The sequence below is a fragment of the Canis aureus genome, chromosome 4, assembly GCF_053574225.1.
Source record: "Canis aureus isolate CA01 chromosome 4, VMU_Caureus_v.1.0, whole genome shotgun sequence".
NCBI lineage: Eukaryota > Metazoa > Chordata > Mammalia > Carnivora > Canidae > Canis > Canis aureus.
In genome coordinates, this window is record NC_135614.1 from 66,653,733 (window position 1) to 66,675,533 (window position 21,801).

The 21,801-nt window shown below is 37.1% G+C and overlaps 1 protein-coding gene across 1 annotated transcript in view; it reads left to right on the forward strand.

Annotated features, from left to right (window-relative positions):
* Nucleotides 1–21,801, forward strand: part of HCN1 (hyperpolarization activated cyclic nucleotide gated potassium channel 1) — a 386,229-nt gene that overhangs the window by 30,799 nt on the left and 333,629 nt on the right. The window lies entirely within an intron of this gene.

Below are 21,801 nucleotides of genomic sequence, written 5' to 3' on the forward strand. Positions count from 1 at the left end.
GAGCCTATCTGGGTTCAGTCTCTACAAGGAAGAATATAGATACCTAGAGAGAGGCAATTTTCTCAAGATTATAAGGTCTAGGTAATACTGAATACCTGAAGTTAAGCACTTTGAATCCAATCTAATATTCTTTCTGCCCTGTCACACTCATATTTTTAAGTAGGATTTTTCTTTTTTCTAACATCCAGAAATTATTTTGGTCAATAGTAAACACAAATATGACACAAATATTGCAGGATAACAGCAGACTAATTTTTCTATAAAGTTATTTTAAAGTAAAGAGAAAAAAATAAAGAACAATGAAGTTGGAAAATATTAAGGTAAAAGGCCAAGGTTATGCTTATTCAATAAGACTCCTGCTACTCAATAGAATGCTTGATTGCCTGCTAATATCCATAAAGCTTGAAACTAAATAAATAGATATCACTGTCCAAATGATGGATCTGTTATCTAGGATGCATTTTCAGTAGTACATATTTAGGGGGGGGGGGCAGAGTTAAGTACATAATTTTGCATTTGTGATGTTCTATTTTGAGAATTAATATCAATTATTTTCTATAAAGACACTCTGATGCATACAATGAAAATTGTGCTATAGCCATCGCATAAACCATATTGCTTTTTTGGTGTAAAGATACTAATAACTACAGATCAAAATAAATATGATGCATAGATTATACTGGAAAGAACTCTAGGTTAGTTATCAGGACTAACAACTATCAGTCTTAGATGCCACTGCTTAGCTGAGTGATTTGGACTAAGTCACATACCATTTTGTTTTAGGTTTCTCATCTTAAACATAGAGCTAGTAAAACATTTTTGGATGTCTCACAGAACTTTTGAGTATATACAATGAAAATGATTACTATGAAAATACTTTATGAATACTAAGTTGTTTTATAGCAATTGAGAAATAGCTATTATCTGTCAAACTCCTACAATGTCATAGTAGTTTGACAACCAAGTTGAAGGGTAGCAAAATAGAGCTATAATAATGATTCATATTACCAGTATTAGTTCCTAGAATTTCACCAATTTAGAATATTCTAGAATGTTTGTATTAATAACTTTCAAACCACTTTATATTGATCCTAAATTTCCTTTAATACATGTTTTACAATTTAATTTGATATGAATTTGTTAATTGCATCAATCTCCGCTAGTGTTTTTCCTATGGTATGCTTGACACTGTACTAATATTTAAAATGTCTCAAACCATTGTTATTTTTCTTGATATATATTGGAAAACTCAGTAGTTTTCAATGTAAAGGGGTTTGTCATTCTAAAATAATACCTTTATTTCTTTTAAAATCTGGCATATAAATTTTACTCAGAGAAGTAATATAAGACAAATTGCTCTGAAACAAAGTTTTCCCTTGGATTTAAAAAAAATTGAGTATAGTTGACACAGAATGTTACTTTAGTTTCAGGTGTACGACATAGTGATTCAACATCTCTATACAATATGCTATGCTCACCAAAGAGCATTAGCACCACAGATGGTGTAGCTACCATCTGTCATCATACAATGTTATTACAATATCATTGACTCTATTCCCTATGCTGTGCCTTTTGTTCCAACAACCTATTCATTCCAAAACTGGAAAACTCTGTCTCCTATACCCCTTCACCCATTTTGCCCATCTTCCTTCCTCCCTTTCCTCTAGCAACCATCAGTTCTGTTTTTATAGGTCTGGTTCTGCTTTTTGTTTGTTTATCCATTGTTTATTCATTGTTTTGTTTTTTTAGATTCCACTTATGAGTGAAATCATATGGTATTTATCTTTCTCAGTTTGACTTATTTCACTTAGCATAATATCCCCTAAGTCTATCCATATTGTCAAAAATGGCAAAGTCTCATCCTTTTTTATACTGCATAATATTCCATTTTATATATCCAAACATACATATACAAACACGCACATGTACACACACATACCAGGTCTTTATCCATTCACCTATCAGTGGACACTTAGATTATTTCCATACCTTGGTCATTGTAAATAATACTGCAATAAACCCTTGCATGTTTAGTAAACAGTATGAAAATAGCAGCTTCTACCCTGGACTAGCATAGGTTTCTGGGAAGATTGCAGGCCAGATCTCAAACCAACCACTCAGTAACCTCAGGGACTCATGATGTTTGAAATATATCCTTCTAAACATTCTTAACCCTGTGGCTCATTTCTTGAAGGTGATTGGGGTTTATAAAACTAGCCAATATGGGTTCCATGGCTCCTCTTCTACCCTTGTACTGTGGTTAAACTAAGTCCTTATTTATTTATAAGAATGTGTGGAATCTGTTCACATTTATCCAGAATTTTAATCTAGTTACGTTTTATGTATTTAGTTTTTAACGTCTTTTCTCAGAAGTTGGGCTTCCTATTTCTTTAATTATCTTTCCCTGCTATTCTTTTCTGGACATCTTTCAGCTTATCCACAGTTTCATGATATCAAGGTCCCCAAAACAGAAATATTCAAGAGATAGATATTTATTTACTGAAGTTATAATACAGTACCTTAATTTGTTAAAGGCTTGAGTATTCATGCATTCATTTATTTAGCAGATATTTAGAGTTCACTGTAGTTGCAGACACTGTATTAGATAGTGGGGGTATAGGGCACCTAGGTGGCTCAGTGGTTGAGCATCTGCCTTTGGCTCAGGGTCCTGGTATCAAGTCTCACATCAGGCTCCTGCATGGAGCCTGCTTCTTCCTCTGCCTATGTCTCTGCCTCTCTCTGTGTCTCTCATGAATAATAATAAAAAAAATCTCTTTAAAAAAAAAGGACAATGGGGATATAATGAAAAGTAGACATACGTAGGATTCCTGAGTACAGTATATCTACTGTGGTTGGAGAAATAGACCTTAGAAAAATTGCTCACACACATTTAAAAATACAAAGTGTGTGTGTGTGTGTGTGTGTGTGTGTGCATAAAGGAAAAGGTAAGGTACTTAGAAACTGTATGACTGGGGCACTTGGCCAAGTGTGAAAGTTATTTCTTCATTCATCAATAAGGGGTAGTCATTGCCTTCTATAAAAATACCAAGGGAAGGCTTGTGAGAGCTTGTGCCCACCCAAATATTTTTTTTGCAATCTCCTATGAAGTGTGACTAAGTATCTTTAGGATATGTTGCTATTTTTTTATTGACCAGTAGTTACAACTCTAAGCAAAAGCGGTCTGCTGGCTTTTACTCAAATCGCAAATTCCTCTTCCACATTGCCAATTTGCCATCCCCTCATTCCCACCCAAAAAGATATTTTGGAGGTGCCACTCTTTGCCCCTGGATTAGGTTTAATACATTCTAAGGTTCATGTGCCACTCAGATTCAGAGGAAAAATAGGAGTGACTGTGGCCCAGAGACTAGGATTGTGCTAGTGGATGGAGAAAGTAAAGAAAAGAAGAAAGGGGTGAGGAGTATTCCAGGCACTTGCAGGGAGCAGTTGTGCAGAAGAAATTAAGAAAAGGAGGCACAAAGGACAAGTAATTAGATTAGCCTGTCTAAAGCTCTGTGAGCAGGTTGAGGATTAGCGGGAGAAAAGGTCAGAAAGATTGGGTAGGAATGTAAATTAAGATGTTTACATCGATTTTAAATTGCCAGCAGTTTCAGCATGATTTAGTTCTCATGAACATATTTTATAGGTTGATACTTCTCTTGTAATGTTTTGTTATATAACACCATATGGGTTTTGAAATAATGACCTTTGAGTTAGTAATCTCAAAACACGGCAAAATAATTATTTCAAGAATTGCTGTCTTTGACACATATATAAGATCTGTTCTTAAGTCTTTTTTCCCCCCAAGTATCTCTCTGATATCAAGAAAACTTGGAAATTTTATTTCTTACAAGTTTTCTATTTTTGTTATTTGCTTTTTTTAGCTATTGAAGAAGTTAAACACACAGCCTGTCACTTACCTGAAGGTGGAAGCCACATCTTTTAAAAATGAACTGAAATGTACAAGTCACAAAAACCTCCTGCAGAATTTAATAAATTAATAATTAGCTTTAAAATTTCCTACAAGGCATGGGGCTACATAAAAAAGCTCATGTAATTCCCGCCTATTAATGGGTTTCAGTTATCTGTGGTGCAACATCCCACTGTGGATAAATTGTATGTTAAAACAAAACAAAAAATGATCTAATTGTCATTGAATGAAGAAGGAAGGGATGAAGGAAGAGGTGCCTAACATATTTCTAGTTACATCTATTTAGAAACATACATATATGGAGACTGAATTGCAGTATTCATTCGATTTGTTTGTAGGGGACTGAAAATTTTTATACTGGCAGTTCTGCTTAAAATATGCCTGAGTGTTTGTGTGAATTGCCCAGACAATTAAAGAAACTTGGTCCTTAATTCTTAAATATTCCACAGTAAATGTTACTCTGCCCACACACCCTCGATACTTGTTACAGACCTGGAAACATATGCTCCTGGTAGAAACACGTTCTTCCTTGACACAGCAGCCATTCTGCTCCTTAGGTAATATGCAGCTGCCAGTGGGTGAAAACTTCAATGTAGTTCAAGTATGAAACAACATCTTTAGTCTTGTTTTAGGGGAAAAAAAGTAAACTTAATGGAAGTAATATTTCTATTTATCTATGAGAACCTAAAATCCATGGACATGAATAATTTTCAACTTCAAAAGTTGTTTATTAAAATAAATAAGTAGGTACTGATTATTTCTAAAGGTATTTTGAAGAAAATATGGTACTATGAAATTTATAACTATAAGCAGAATTATGTTTTCAGTTGAGCTTTTATTTGATCATACACTTAGCTGTTCTTGATCATGATACCTTGTTTCAATTAGGAAAACAGGTATTTTAAAATATACGAAGCAAAAATGCTTGATGTAGCCTTGGATTTGTTTGATATCACAACAGCTAAAGCATTAACTAAAAATGTAAATATGCCACCAGACCTTATAGCTTTTATGATATTTAATCCCTCTAGCTCTACCTCATGTCTGTTTCTCTTGGTTTCCTAGTAGCAGCCTAGAAACTATCACAGCTTTAGCACTCAGTGAATGTACATGGCGTTGTGCACACCAACACAAGTTTTTGTAGTGTGTAAATAAAGTATCAATCACTGGTTCTATGAAATCTTGCCCAGTTCTTGTCCTTCCCCCAAGGAAGACTTGATCTCTCTCCTTGGTGTATTCTAGGATGCTCTATTCTATCATAGAATAATATTTTAGAAAGTACTATTGTTTATCTTTCCTACACTTGCTTTTTTAAACAAGCCTTTTTATTTTTTTTAAAGATTTTATTGATTTATTCATGAGACACACACACACACACAGAGGCAGAGACACAGGCAGAGGGAGAAGCAGGCTACATGCAGGGAGCCTGACGTGGGACTCGATCCCAGGTCTCCAGGATCAGGCCCTGGACTGAAGGCGGCGCTAAACCACTGAGCCCCTGGGGCTGCCCCCTACACTTGCTTTTCTTGATGACTGGGGCTGTATCTAATACTCTGTATGCTTAATGACAAGCCTAGTAAGCAGTATGTATTTGTTGATAAATTGCTTGTGCTGTAAGTAATACAACTTCAGGACCTCCTCAGCAAATGCTCTCTTTGAATTTCTTTAAAAATAGTACTTTTTAAAATGGATGACCAACTTTTTTCCTCTTTTGGAAACTTATAGAGTACTTACAGTGTGCTATTTATGAACATGTCTTGAACCTTCTCCCATCTTATTTAAGTACAAGCTTTCATTTTCCTATTAAGTCGGAAGTTCTTGAGGTCAGAATCTGTATGTAATTTGTTTGCATTTATTTTTTCTTTATTTTTTCTTTATTTATTTTTTGTTTGCATTTCTTAGAGCGCTTAGGACAGTACCTACTATGTAGAAGGTAGCCAATTCATATTTGTTGTAATTATTATGAGGTAACCATCTGGAGGAAATATTTGGTACTAAATTTGACCTTTACTTTCCAAATGCCTTTTTGCCTTTAGAGCATTTGAATTGAGTTTGGTTTATACACTAGTGAAATATCTTTGTAGGCCAAGTTAGAAAGAATTCAGAAATCCTCTTTGAAATAGACAATTTCATAGCTCCTTTATTTAGAAGATGTGTATTACTGTATAGGAATAGGGACACATGAACTATCATGTTTATTCTCTGGGAATGTAGGTAAACTCTCAATGGCTTCTGTATTGAAAGGCACAGAAACCAAAGACTAACCATTGAGACATAGTTGTAGCACCATAGTATACTCCCTTTAAGAGCTTGGAACTTCCCTTGTGAAAACAATTTTGTTTTCATTTCAGATAGGTAACCGGTTAAGGTGGGTGCCAAGTGTGGCTATGCTGCCCTACTATGCTACCAAGTGTGGGAAAGTTTTGCTTTGTATTAATATTGCTCTTAAATACTTGATTTATTTATTTAAGCATTGAAAATGGTGGAAGGAGTATAAACATGAAAGTTGTTCATGGGTTCAAAAGCAGTTTTACTCATTTCTTCCCTATAAGAATTTCAGAATGTCCCTTAGTTGGATAGGTTTCAGTTTCCTCTTAAATTTGGATAATGCATCCAACCTCTGTTTTCAGTATCAAATGAGACAATGTTTACAAAGCACCTGTTATAAATGTTACTTATACTTTATTGCCCTGATGCTGCTTTCCTTTTTAATACTTAATGAGGTAAATTATCATACACAGAAATCAGGATCTTGAACACATTCAAGAACTTCCATAAAAATGTAAATATTTTGCAGACTTGGGCACACAATAATGTGCTTTGATACTGAATTTGAACCTTTTTGATACTCTCATGCTGGAGCGATAATGCAAAAGATCTGTGTGGCTTTGGGAACTTAGGCATGAATGAGGAGGATAAGGTTTGTTGGGATTTTTTTTTAAAGATTTTATTTATTTATTCATGAGAGACACACAGAGAGAGAGAGGCAGAGACACAGTCTGAGGGAGAAGCAGACTCTATGCAGGGTGATCGATGAGGGACTTGATCCCCGGACTCCAGAATCATGTCCTGGGCTAAAGACAGACGCTCAACCATTGAGCCACCCAGGTGTCCAGTTTGTTGGGATTTGAAGAGTAACAAGAAACACAGGGAAGTGACCTATATTATTAGCAAAAATGATATGGGAAGCTTCATTCTTGTCACACAAAATCAAATGAAACTTGTGAACACAGGAGAGTGAGTAGAGAGATAGAAGTTTATTAAGTAAAGATACAGAGAACGCTCTCAGGAGTGAGAAGGGTCTGGACAGGGTTGTCACTGTGGGCTTGTAGGGTTGATCTTTCATTGAAAGCCAATCAAAGACCTACATCTTATAACATATCTATCGATACCACCATTGAGTAAGCATTAGTGATATAACATCTTTAATGGCTTACTTCCTTTTCAGGGTCTGGAAATTCTTTGTTGGTCACAGGTAGCTGTTATACAAGACTCCACCTCTGGCACCTGGGATGGATGCTCTGGTCTATTTATCTCTGATTTGCTTTCATCTCCACATTTTTGGGATTTCTGTGAGCCTATTTCTATGGCCCCCTACCCAGCCCTGCCTAGAAGTCAGTAATTCATCTCTTACATACAATGCCCAGTGTTCATCACAAGTACCCTCCTTAATATCTATAATCACCCATCTAGCCCATCCCCCACTCACCTCCTTCCATTAACCCTGTTTGTTCTCTGTCATTAAGAGTCCCTTATGATCTCATTTAATTGAACTTCAAAATTAAAGTGTCCTCAATGTTTGTGTAATGAGACTATCTATTGATAAGATGCTAATATGGAGTTTCTTTTAGCCTGTCCTTGGAAATACTTTAAAAAAAAAAAAGTGGACATCAACTTAATGAATTTTACACTAGGGTGAAGGTGCTAGAACACATTTTGGTTGACATGATCACTGAGTATATTTATACTTTCCTTAAAGGAATGAAATACGGAGAGTCACAGTAGAGAACAAAACTTTTAAAAATAAATTTATGGTAAATCAAACAAAAATACTAAGAAGCTAAGAAATAGTTTTAGATTGGACTTTTCTAAGTTAAGCAGTAGGAGCTATTTTATATATTTTGTACTCACCTTTTATAATTAAGAATTTTTGTTCTTATGGAAAATCTATATGTCACCATAAAGATAGAAAACTGCAGCGTAGAACTACTTATCTTCAGGGAGTTCTTTCCCATTTTGTTTAGATTTACAAAAATAAAATTTCATGTGTGACATGAATTAGGAGTCAATAGGTGTTTTGATTCAGTAGAATGAAAGTTGTGGCCTTCCTCTGAAGTAAATTTGAATAATATAATGAAAATACCCTGAATGACATTTTTCTTCCTGTTGTCTAAAACAAGAAAATTAGAATAGTTAAAAAATATACATCTAATCCTACTACTCATGCATGAATAAAAAAGGCTTATATTTACTTAATTTCCAAACTATCTAAAGGAAAAAAATGGTCATATACTTTAATTAAAATCTTATAATGTTGTAATAATCTCTCCATTAAAAAAATTATTTATTTATTCATGAGAGAGACAGACACACACACACAGAGGCAGAGACACAGGCAAAGGGAGAAGCAGGCTCCCCGCAAGGAGCTCAATGTGGAACTCGATTCCAGACCACGGGATCACAACCTGAGCCAAAGGCAGACACTCAACTGCCCGGCCACCCAGGCATCCCTGTAATAATCTATTCTTAACATACATGTGATTGATATGATTGGTCATTGGGAAATCAGAAGTACTTATACTGTAGCTAGTTAATTTAAATATAAAGATTGGCATATAGTTTAGCTAGGAATAAGTGCAAAAGCAGTATTTTCAGACATTATTTATTAAATGGTCTATCAAATTATTATTGACACCATATTTTGGTAGGATATTCTCTGTTCATTAGTAGGTGCTCTCAAATGCTGAAAGTCACATAGAGAAATTGAGATAGGAGTTAGAGGCTGGGAGATGAACCCCAGAGGGACATATAAGTTGACCATTGCAGTTGCAGAGGGAAATATACAAGTTGATTTTTGGGTTTGGGAGAAGGAAATCCCAGGCATTTGTTGTATAGTGGCATAAACAAAGAATCTGGAAAACTGTATTTTTAAATTTAGCTAAGGACCATTTTTTTTATGTACAAAAAAGATAAATTTCAAGATATAGAATTGGAACACACTGGATATTTTGAATGATTACATTTCATTTTGCAAGCAATAGGAAAGTCTGGATATAAATAGAAAGTAATTTACTAGGGCAGGTAGAAACGGGAAAATTAGTAAGCAGAATAATGATATAATAAAAACTTCATAAAGGATGTTGGCAATGGAACAAAACAAAAAGCTGAATATGAAAACTATTGTATTAGAAGGAATGTAAGGCTGGGCAAATGATCAAGTGCCAGAGCTGGGCTGACAGAGTAATCAGGGATAATTTTTAAGTTTTATGCCTCATGGCTGGCTGAAAGAAAAAAAGGGAAGAAAAAAAATGAAGAAGGAGAAACTGCTACCGCTATGCCATGCTATAATAAATAGAAATAAAAATATTGGGAGAATTATTTTTAGGTTATAAGGTTAATTGGTTTGGATTTCACCTTATTGAGAGATGGCTGTTCCATTGGGATTAATGATGGTGAATAGAGTTAGAAGTGTGTAACTCCATCTCACAAGTTAAGGACAGTAATAGATTTAAGAATCACTTACGTGAGCATATTCACTAAATTGACATATTATGTTCACATATTAGCATTTGGGGGTTGATGTGACCAAAGAAGAGAGTGATGAAGGGCTGGGAAGCTGAGTGAGATGATCACGTACCTACTTTAATGGAGGGAGAAGAGTCAGGAAAGGTTGAGGAAAATAAATTTCTGCTAATATATAGATATGAGTGAGGAACTATGAAAATGCAGAATCACAGAAACCAAAGGTTTGAGAGAGTTTCAAATAGTAACTCAAAAGTTGTAAAATACTGATGGACCAATATAAGGCCATTAGGGTTGGCAGCGGAAAGGTTAAGTGCAATTACAGAAGAAGGAGGGAGGTAGAAAAACATCTTTGCTTTTGCCTGGATTGTAGGAATTAAATTCCCATACCATTAGCTCATTTTAATATGTAATATTAACTAAAATATAATGTACCTCCTACCCATCTCATATTTTCATTGGGTAAATTGCTATATTTACTTGAAAACTTCCAAATGTCTTCAAATATGGTTTAACTTAGTTTTGTCCATAAGTTAGGCTAAACTTTCCTGCATCTAGGTTCTTAGCAAGGTTTTACTGTATTAAGAAAATTAGCGTATTTTCACTTCAAATTGCCTATATTTGAATTATATATGTTTTCTGATATCTTCACTCCACACTCCCCATAGACAACCAATGTGGCCTTGCAGGACATTAAGGCATTAGACCAGCAGACCTGATCAAGAAAACTTCTTTGCAAAGCCTAGAAAAGACATACATCCTATACAACATCAACCTTAATATGAGTGGTCTGTAAATAGTGAGGCTATATGGTGACGAAAGATGTCTGAGAGCCCTTCAGACCAGAGTTCAGGTATTGGCTGCTTGAGTTTTGATGTGGTGAATTGCCACTGATGGTACTATAAAGAGGACATAGCATTTATGAGAAGGCACTTCATTTCTCAACAGATCTGTGCCAAAAATGGGTGAAGGGGAGTGAAAGTTACAGGCTTCCAGTTATGGAATGAATGAGTCACAGGGATAAAAGCTCCAGCATAGGGGGTGTAGTCAATGGTATTGTGATATCATTGTATGATGCCAGTTGGTAGCTATGCTTGTGAACATTGCATAACAGACTTGTTGAATCACTGTGTTGTATACTAATGTAACATTTAGTTTTGATGATATTCAAAAGAAAAGATAGGTATCTAATAATCAGGCTATTGGACTTTTGATAATTAAAACAGTTTTAAATAAAATTTGAAAAATAATTGCAAGGATTGTGTGTTTAATAAAAAGCAAATTCAGCTGGGAAATTATTTATTTATTTATTTAGATTGATAAATAATTCGGTTTATAAACTGTCCAATTTATGGTTCATATCCAAAAATATAATTTTAAGCAACGAGTCTTAAGTGAATAATAGGACAGGTTCAGATAATTTGACTTCAACCGTAGGTAAAATAGTAAGTACATATAAATCGGGTATCATTTCCAGGCTACAACCAGAAGTTCTTTCCTCAGTTCCATTTAACAACAAATATTTATTTCATCAGAGCAAGGGAGAAGAGAATCTTTCACTCTGTAGTTAGACACATTGGAAGACATGCACCTCTAGTTATGAAATGTGGTAGTTTTTAAATTTCTTTAAGGCAATAAGCTAGAAATATTTGTCATCAGATTGTTTCAACTACTAAAACTACTATAAGTGAGTAGGAAAACCTGAAGGATCTTGGAGAACTCTGGTTGGGGAGGGGGAGGTGTCTTTATTTACCACAAGCCTTAGAGATATGCAAGTGGAAAGAAAAGAAAGAAAGAAAGAAAGAAAGAGAGAGAGAGAGAAAGAAAGAAAGAAAGAAGAAAGAAAGAAAGAAAGGAAGGAAAGGAAGAAAGAAAGAAAGAAAGAGAAGAAAGAAAGAAAGAAAGAAAGAAAGAAAGAAAGAAAGAAAAAGAAAGATAGATGATTGAATTTTCATTTCCTCGAAGTTTAATATCATGGACGAATCTTTACAATGCTACTTTTTCTCTTCTAAAAACTCACAGGGGTAAATGGATTTTTAACATAAAAAATAATTTGTCTATGAAAAGTAACTATTTTATTAGTAATTAAACTTATAGTGATTAGTGATACAGTAATTATAATTGAAATACGTTTATTTTGTCTATTTTATCCACTTTGAGTATAAGGTAAAAATGGTTACCTAGGTGATTGCTGTAATTGTCAAGACTGTCGTTTCCCAGTGAGTGCCCTCTCTATTTTGCTGGTTTTTTAGAGAAAATTTCTATATATAACAGGTTCTGTACACTTTGCATACATCATTGCACGCAATCTTCCTGCAGAGAAACTCAGAGTAGTAGAAGAAAATTGAAGTTCACAGCAGTTAAATACCTTACCCAAACCCCTAGAGCTAATGGAACTAGGATTTGAACCCTAGTCTGCCTTTAAAGTCCAACCAGAGGGGGGAGGGGCAGGATGGCGGAAGAGCAGGGTCCCCAAATCACCTGTCTCCACCAAATTACCTAGAAAACCTTCCAATCATCCTGAAAATCTATGAATTCGGCCTGAGAATTAAAGAGAGACCAGCTGGAATGCAACAGTGAGAAGAGTTCGCGCTTCTATCAAGGTAGGAAGACGGGGAAAAAGAAGTAAAGAAACGAAGGCCTCCAAGGGGGAGGGGCCCGCGAGGAGCCGGGCTGAGGCCGGGGCGAGTGTCCCCAGGACAGGAGAGCCCCGTCCCGGAGGAGCAGGAGCTGCACCGACCTTCCCGGGGGAAAGGGGATCGCGGGGAGTTGGAGCAGGACCCAGGAGGGCGGGGATGCCCTCGGGCTCCCCGGGACAGTAACAGCAACTGCGCCCAGGAGAGTGCGCCGAGCTCCCTAAGGGCTGCAGCGCGCACGGCGGGACCCGGAGCAGCTCGGGGGGGGCTCGGGGCGGCAGCTCCGCGGAGGGGGCTGTGCGGCCCGGGAGCGCGAATCCACCAGCGCAGGCTCCGGAGCACAGGGCGCCGGGACACAGCCCAGGATCCCGCCTCCCCCGGGACAGGCAGAGGCCGGGAGGGCCCAGGACAGCGAGGACGCTCCTGCCCCAGCTGAGCAGATCAGCGGCCCCGCCCGGAGCCTCCAGGCCCTGCAGACAGAGCTGCCCCGCCACTGGGGCTGTTCCTCCTGCGGCCTCACGGGGTAAACAACCCCCACTGAGCCCTGCACCAGGCTGGGGCACAGCAGCTCCCCCAACTGCTAACACCTGAAAATCATAACAACAGGCCCCTCCCCCAGAACACCAGATAGACTGACAACTTCCAGGAGAAGCCAAGGGACTTAAAGTACACAGAATCAGAAGATACTCCCCGGTGGTTCTTTTTTTGTTTGTTTTGTTTTGTTTTGTTTTGCTTTTTGATTTGTTTCCTTCCCCCACCCCCTTTTTTTTCCTCCTTTCTTTTTCGTTCTCTTTTTCTTCTTTTTTTTTTCGTTTTTTTTCTTCCCTTTTTTTTTCTCTTTTCTTTCCTTCTTTCTCTCCTCTCTTTTTCTCTTTTTCCCAATACAACTTGCTTTTGGCCACTTTGCACTGAGCAAAATGACTAGAAGGAAAACCTCACCTCAAAAGAAAGAATCAGAAACAGTCCTCTCTTCCACAGAGTTACAAAATCTGGATTACAATTCAATGTCAGAAAGCCAATTCAGAAGCACTATTATACAGCTACTGGTGGCTCTAGAAAAAAGTATAAAGGACTCAAGAGACTTCATGACTGCAGAATTTAGAGCTAATCAGGCAGAAATTAAAAATCAATTGAATGAGATGCAATCCAAACTAGAAGTCCTAACGACGAGGGTTAACGAGGTGGAAGAACGAGTGAGTGACATAGAAGACAAGTTGATAGCAAAGAGGGAAACTGAGGAAAAAAGAGACAAACAATTAAAAGACCATGAAGATAGATTAAGGGAAATAAACGACAGCCTGAGGAAGAAAAACCTACATTTAATTGGGGTTCCCGAGGGCGCCGAAAGGGACAGAGGGCCAGAATATGTATTTGAACAAATTCTAGCTGAAAACTTTCCTAATCTGGGAAGGGAAACAGGCATTCAGATCCAGGAAATAGAGAGATCCCCCCCTAAAATCAATAAAAACCGTTCAACACCTCGACATTTAATAGTGAAGCTTGCAAATTCCAAAGATAAGGAGAAGATCCTTAAAGCAGCAAGAGACAAGAAATCCCTGACTTTTATGGGGAGGAGTATTAGGGTAACAGCAGACCTCTCCACAGAGACCTGGCAGGCCAGAAAGGGCTGGCAGGATATATTCAGGGTCCTAAATGAGAAGAACATGCAACCAAGAATACTTTATCCAGCAAGGCTCTCATTCAAAATGGAAGGAGAGATAAAGAGCTTCCAAGACAGGCAGCAACTAAAAGAATATGTGACCTCCAAACCAGCTCTGCAAGAAATTTTAAGGGGGACTCTTAAAATTCCCCTTTAAGAAGAAGTTCAGTGGAACAGTCCACAAAAACAAGGACTGAATAGATATCATGATGACACTAAACTCATATCTCTCAATAGTAACTCTGAATGTGAACGGGCTTAATGACCCCATCAAAAGGCGCAGGGTTTCAGACTGGATAAAAAAGCAGGACCCATCTATTTGCTGTCTACAAGAGACTCATTTTAGACAGAAGGACACCTACAGCCTGAAAATAAAAGGTTGGAGAACCATTTACCATTCGAATGGTCCTCAAAAGAAAGCAGGGGTAGCCATCCTTATATCAGATAAACTAAAATTTACCCCAAAGACTGTAGTGAGAGATGAAGAGGGACACTATATCATACTTAAAGGATCTATTCAACAAGAGGACTTAACAATCCTCAATATATATGCCCCGAATGTGGGAGCTGCCAAATATATCAATCAATCATTAACCAAAGTGAAGAAATACTTAGATAATAATACACTTATACTTGGTGACTTCAATCTAGCTCTTTCTATACTCGATAGGTCTTCTAAGCACAACATTTCCAAAGAAACGAGAGCTTTAAATGATACACTGGACCAGATGGATTTCACAGATATCTACAGAACTTTACATCCAAACTCAACTGAATACACATTCTTCTCAAGCGCACATGGAACTTTCTCCAGAATAGACCACATATTGGGTCACAAATCGGCTCTGAACCGATACCAAAAGATTGGGATTGTCCCCTGCATATTCTCAGACCATAATGCCTTGAAATTAGAACTAAATCACAACAAAAAGTTTGGAAGGACCTCAAACACGTGGAGGTTAAGGACCATCCTGCTAAAAGATAAAAGGGTCAACGAGGAAATTAAGGAAGAATTAAAAAGATTCATGGAAACTAATGAGAATGAAGATACAACCGTTCAAAATCTTTGGGATGCAGCAAAAGCAGTCCTAAGGGGGAAATACATCGCAATACAAGCATCCATTCAAAAACTGGAAAGAACTCAAATACAAAAGCTAACCTTACACATAAAGGAGCTAGAGAAAAAACAGCAAATAGATCCTACACCCAAGAGAAGAAGGGAGTTAATAAAGATTCGAGCAGAACTCAACGAAATCGAGACCAGAATAACTGTGGAACAGATCAACAGAACCAGGAGTTGGTTCTTTTGAAAGAATTAATAAGATAGATAAACCATTAGCCAGCCTTATTAAAAAGAAGAGAGAGAAGACTCAAATTAATAAAATCATGAATGAGAAAGGAGAGATCACTACCAACACCAAGGAAATACAAACGATTTTAAAAACGTATTATGAACAGCTATATGCCAATAAATTAGGCAATCTAGAAGAAATGGACGCATTCCTGGAAAGCCACAAACTACCAAAACTGGAACAGGAAGAAATAGAAAACCTGAACAGGCCAATAACCAGGGAGGAAATTGAAGCAGTCATCAAAAACCTCCCAAGACACAAGAGTCCAGGGCCAGATGGCTTCCCAGGGGAATTTTATCAAACGTTTAAAGAAGAAACCATACCTATTCTCCTAAAGCTGCTTGGAAAGATAGAAAGAGATGGAGTACTTCCAAATTCGTTCTATGAGGCCAGCATCACCTTAATTCCAAAGCCAGACAAAGACCCCACCAAAAAGGAGAATTACAGACCAATATCCCTGATGAACATGGATGCAAAAATTCTCAACAAGATACTGGCCAATAGGATCCAACAGTACATTAAGAAAATTATTCATCATGACCAAGTAGGATTTATCCCTGGGACACAAGGCTGGTTCAACACCCGTAAAACAATCAATGTGATTCATCATATCAGCAAGAGAAAAACCAAGAACCATATGATCCTCTCATTGGATGCAGAGAAAGCATTTGACAAAATACAGCATCCATTCCTGATCAAAACTCTTCAGAGTGTAGGGATAGAGGGAACATTCCTCGACATCTTAAAAGCCATCTATGAAAAGCCCACAGCAAATATCATTCTCAATGGGGAAGCACTGGGAGCCTTTCCCCTAAGATCAGGAACAAGACAGGGATGTCCACTCTCACCACTGCTGTTCAACATAGTACTGGAAGTCCTAGCCTCAGCAATCAGACAACAAAAAGACATTAAAGGCATTCAAATTGGCAAAGAAGAAGTCAAACTCTCCCTCTTCGCCGATGACATGATACTCTACATAGAAAACCCAAAAGTCTCCACCCCAAGATTGCTAGAACTCATACAGCAATTCGGTAGCGTGGCAGGATACAAAATCAATGCCCAGAAGTCAGTGGCATTTCTATACACTAACAATGAGACTGAAGAAAGAGAAATTAAGGAGTCAATCCCATTTACAATTGCACCCAAAAGCATAAGATACCTAGGAATAAACCTCACCAAAGATGTAAAGGATCTATACCCTCAAAACTATAGAACACTTCTGAAAGAAATTGAGGAAGACACAAAGAGATGGAAAAATATTCCATGCTCATGGATTGGCAGAATTAATATTGTGAAAATGTCAATGTTACCCAGGGCAATATACACGTTTAATGCAATCCCTATCAAAATACCATGGACTTTCTTCAGAGAGTTAGAACAAATTATTTTAAGATTTGTGTGGAATCAGAAAAGACCCCGAATAGCCAGGGGAATTTTAAAAAAGAAAACCATATCTGGGGGCATCACAATGCCAGATTTCAGGTTGTACTACAAAGCTGTGGTCATCAAGACAGTGTGGTACTGGCACAAAAACAGACACATAGATCAGTGGAACAGAATAGAGAATCCAGAAGTGGACCCTGAACTTTATGGGCAACTAATATTCGATAAAGGAGGAAAGACTATCCATTGGAAGAAAGACAGTCTCTTCAATAAATGGTGCTGGGAAAATTGGACATCCACATGCAGAACAATGAAACTAGACCACTCTCTTTCACCATACACAAAGATAAACTCAAAATGGATGAAAGATCTAAATGTGAGACAAGATTCCATCAAAATCCTAGAGAAGAACACAGGCAACACCCTTTTTGAATTCGGCCATAGTAACTTCTTGCAAGATACATCCACGAAGGCAAAAGAAACAAAAGCAAAAATGAACTATTGGGACTTCATCAAGATAAGAAGCTTTTGCACAGCAAAGGATACAGTCAACAAAACTCGAAGACAACCTACAGAATGGGAGAAGATATTTGCAAATGATGTATCAGATAAAGGGCTAGTTTCCAAGATCTATAAAGAACTTCTTAAACTCAACAGCAAATAAACCAAGAATCCAATCATGAAATGGGCAAAAGTCATGAACAGAAATCTCACAGAGGAAGACATAGACATGGCCAACAGGCACATGAGAAAATGCTCTGCATCACTTGCCATCAGGGAAATACAAATCAAAACCACAATGAGATACCACCTCACACCAGTGAGAATGGGGAAAATTAACAAGGCAGGGAACAACAAATGTTGGAGAGGATGCGGAGAAAAGGGAACCCTCTTACACTGTTGGTGGGAATGTGAACTGGTGCAGCCACTCTGGAAAACTGTGTGGAGGTTCCTCAAACAGTTAAAAATATACCTGCCCTACGACCCAGCAATTGCACTGTTGGGGATTTACCCCAAAGATACAAATGCAATGAAACGCCGGGACACCTGCACCCCGATGTTTATAGCAGCAATGGCCACGATAGCCAAACTGTGGAAGGAGCCTCGGTGTCCAACGAAAGATGAATGGATAAAGAAGATGTGGTTTATGTATACAATGGAATATTACTCAGCTATTAGAAATGACAAATACCCACCATTTGCTTCAACATGAATGGAACTGGAGGGTATTATGCTGAGTGAAGTAAGCCAGTCGGAGAAGGACAAACGTTATATGTTCTCATTCATTTGGGGAATATAAATAATAGTGAAAGGGAATATAAGGGAAGGGGGAAGAAATGTGTGGGAAATATCAGAAAGGGAGACAGAACGTAAAGACTGCTAACTCTGGGAAACGAACTAGGGGTGGTAGAAGGGGAGGAGGGTGGGGGGTGGGAGTGAATGGGTGACGGGCACTGGGGGTTATTCTGTATGTTAGTAAATTGAACACCAATAAAAAATAAATTAAAAAAAAATAAAGTCCAACCAATATCCTTTACAAATATTCTCTCTAAAGCAGGATGAATAGAAGGAGATGGATTTTATAATATACCAAACCAAGTGTCAAATCCAAAACTGCTTTTGTTTTCAGGCTATATAACCTCAGAACATGTTCCTAATCTCTTTGTTTCCTTTTTTAAATTTGTTACAGTGTCTTCTATGTTATAAAACCCCTCAATTAGTAAAATCCAGAGTTATATAAAATATAAGAAGTTATTTGCTGCATTAATTACTCTGTGTCTTATCAAAAAGGATTTATTTAAATATACCCATTGAGTGTATGTTTCTATTAAAAATTAAGTTAATATATCTTTTAGTATTTGTTATCTTAGATGTTGCCTACATTACTGTAGAAGTTAAACAGAAGATAAAAATACAATTTTGAACTTCAAAGAACTTAATCCATGAGCACTGCATAGAATGATTGAATCACTATATTGTATACCTGAAACTAATATAACATTTTGCATTAACTATATTGGAATTGAAATTAAAAACTTAGTAAAATTTTAAAAGAATTTAAATCCAGGAATGATGTAGAAAACAAAAATAATTGGGCAGCCCTGGTGGCCCAGTGGTTTAGCGCCGCCTTCAGCCCAGGGCGTGATCCTGGAGACCTGGAGACCCGGGATCAAGTCCCATATCAGGCTTCCTGCATGGAGCCTGCTTCTCTCTCTGCCTCTGCCTCTGCCTCTCTCTCTTTTTCTGTCTCTCATGAATAAATAAATAAAATCTTTAAAAAAAAAGAAAACAAAAATAATTAGTAAACAAAAGGAAAAATAAGAACCATGCTGAAAATATATATTGCTCTGAGGTTTAAAAAAATAAGAAACTCAGGCTTGAAGGTAGATAGAATGCTAATAGGAAAAAGAATAAATAGACTGGAGGAAACTGTATCTCCTGTACATGTACCTAGGTGAGCCTGATGGCAAGGTAAGGATAAGTACTTTCTCACTTAAGAAATGATGTTCTTGCCATAACGTGTTAAAGAAGAGGCTGGGAAGGGAGGAGGAGGCTATATTATAGAGTGCCTTGAAAACAAGGCTGAGTTATTTTTACTTAATTAAGGGAGTCATTGATGGTTTTTGACCTGCCAAGTTATGTGTTAGATAAGTTGCTCTGGGATTGATGGGTAAAACTGGTCAGATTCCAGAGACAGGAGACTTGAGCTATTCTAAGCAAGAACTAGTTCTGCTGAAACTAGATATCAGTGGGAATAGAAAGAGGAATGAATAGGAAAGAGTATTCCATAATGACATGTATAAGACTTAAAAAATTGAAAATTAAAGAAAAGGGTGAGCCCTGAGTATTCAAGCAACATTTTCAGAACAGAGAGTCAAGAAAAGAAACTTGTGGGCAGGTAGGCAAGAGAGTCTCATGAGGTCAGTTTTCAGGAACATATTCTTTGCTGAAAAAAAACAGAAGTTATATCATACTTTTAGAGTGGGTGACAACTGTATTTTCCTTGGCTAGATAAGGAATGAATCCATGTTAACTGAAGAAAGTGTTATATTATGCAAAGTCTATAACAAGATCTGTGTTTATGTCTGTAAAATAGAATCAGTGATACTTTAAAAGGAAATTATAAGGTTTAATGGAGCTTTATATTGATAATGAGATTTCTGATGGTTTCAGACCATAATAAGTACCACTAATAAAAAGCTATGGTGTGATAAAAATTATTGCTCCAACAATGAATAGATGGCACTTTATCCTCTTCATTTCTATTTAGTAAGAGGGATAAAATATGTTTTTTTCTTTAAAAATATCTTCTGTCTTAATGAGAGAAATATAAGGATGTCTGTAAAAGAAAGTATTTTTTAATGGGCTTCTGGCTGCTTCCCCCAAAATTGGTTTTCTTTTGGTAAGGAAAGGTACATGAATACTAAGTAGGCCACCAGCATTGTGTACCACAGTTTGTTAAATGCCAAGATTTATGATTTGCATATATCATTTCATTTAATCTGTAAAACTCTACACATTTAGTGCTATAATAATCTTCATTTTACAGATGAGAAAATTTAGGATTAGAGAATTTAAATAACTTCTCTCCAAATTAAACAGCTGGTAGGAATTTCTACTTGAAGATAGTTGCAGTGGGAATTGTAAAGGGCAAATGGATGAATACAACTTATACGTAGGTGTTAGAACCACAGTCTTGGTGACTGATCCGAATGTGAGATTGAGTAGATTTAAGGCCAGGAGTTTTCTAAGATTGCTCCAGGGTTTCTGGCTTGCAAGTAAGGTATAGAGTTGTTCCATTCCCTGGCATAGGGAACATGTGAGAATTCTATACAAGAGGGGAGGTGATGAGTTTGAGCATATGCCTGCTGTGACGTGTGTGTGAGATTTGCATGAGGATAGATTCAATGGGCTGCTGATGAGGAGGTTAGGAGGCATAGAAGACAGGAATGGACCAGAGGTGGAGCTTTTGGAATCATTAGTTATGAATTAATCATAAAGACATGGATGAGTGTGTGATATAGCTCAAGGAGCATGTGTAGAATAGAAGAGAAAAAGACTATGCGTGAAACCCAGGGGAATAGCCTTCAAGGGGAAGGCAGAAAGATGAGCTCACAGAAGAGACTGATAACAGTGTCCAGAAAAGTGAAAATCCTCAGGACACACATGGTTTCATTTTAGAGTTCAATGATGTCACTTCTTTGTGAAATAGCTATAACAGTATTGCGTCTCCTCTACATCTCTCCCCTATCCTTGGTGTATTAAATGGCACATTTTGCATTTCCATTAAAAGAGGACGGGGATAAAAGAGAAGTTATGTCATTGAAATTGACAGTGCATGATATACGATTGACATGGGTATGTATATACTTGTCCATAAAGGTGTAGGTACGTTTTGACACAAAGACTGATGAAATCTTCACCATGAGAAACATTTATTTTTTTACATAATCCTGGGTGTTGGAGACAAGGGGAGAGAAGCCCTATTATAGTTCCTTCTTGCACTACTACTTTTATCCCAAGTCATTCATAATCAGGAGTAATAGTAACTGAAAGGTTTATGCAATTGTATACCTTGCCAAAATGTAGCTCAAATAGTCCAAATAGGAAAATTAATGTAAGATAAAGATATCTTGGTTAACAGAAATTTCTGTCATGGAAATTTATATCATTGGGGTACTTGGGTGGCTCAGTGTCAAGCATCTGACTTTGGCTCAGGTCATGATACCAGGGTCCTGGGATCAAGCCCCAAGTCGTGCTCTGCTTGGGGAGTCTGTTTCTTCCTTTCTCTCTGCTCCAATCCCCTGCTCATGCTCTCTCTCTTTCAAATAAATAAAATCTTTAAAAAAAAAAAAAGAAATTTACCTCATTTATACAACAAAACTGCCAGAGGAGTATACCTATGACTAGGATGAAGTAACTCATGATTTTGGAGACTATTTCATGATTATAGGGTTCTAATGGTTGATCCGCTTCTTCATTTTTATAAGTATACTGTAACAAATATAAGTAGTCTATTACCTAGTCAGTTCACTACAGTGTCAACAGATTTTAAATAAACTGCATGAAAATGATATTATAATAATCTTCAATGAACTT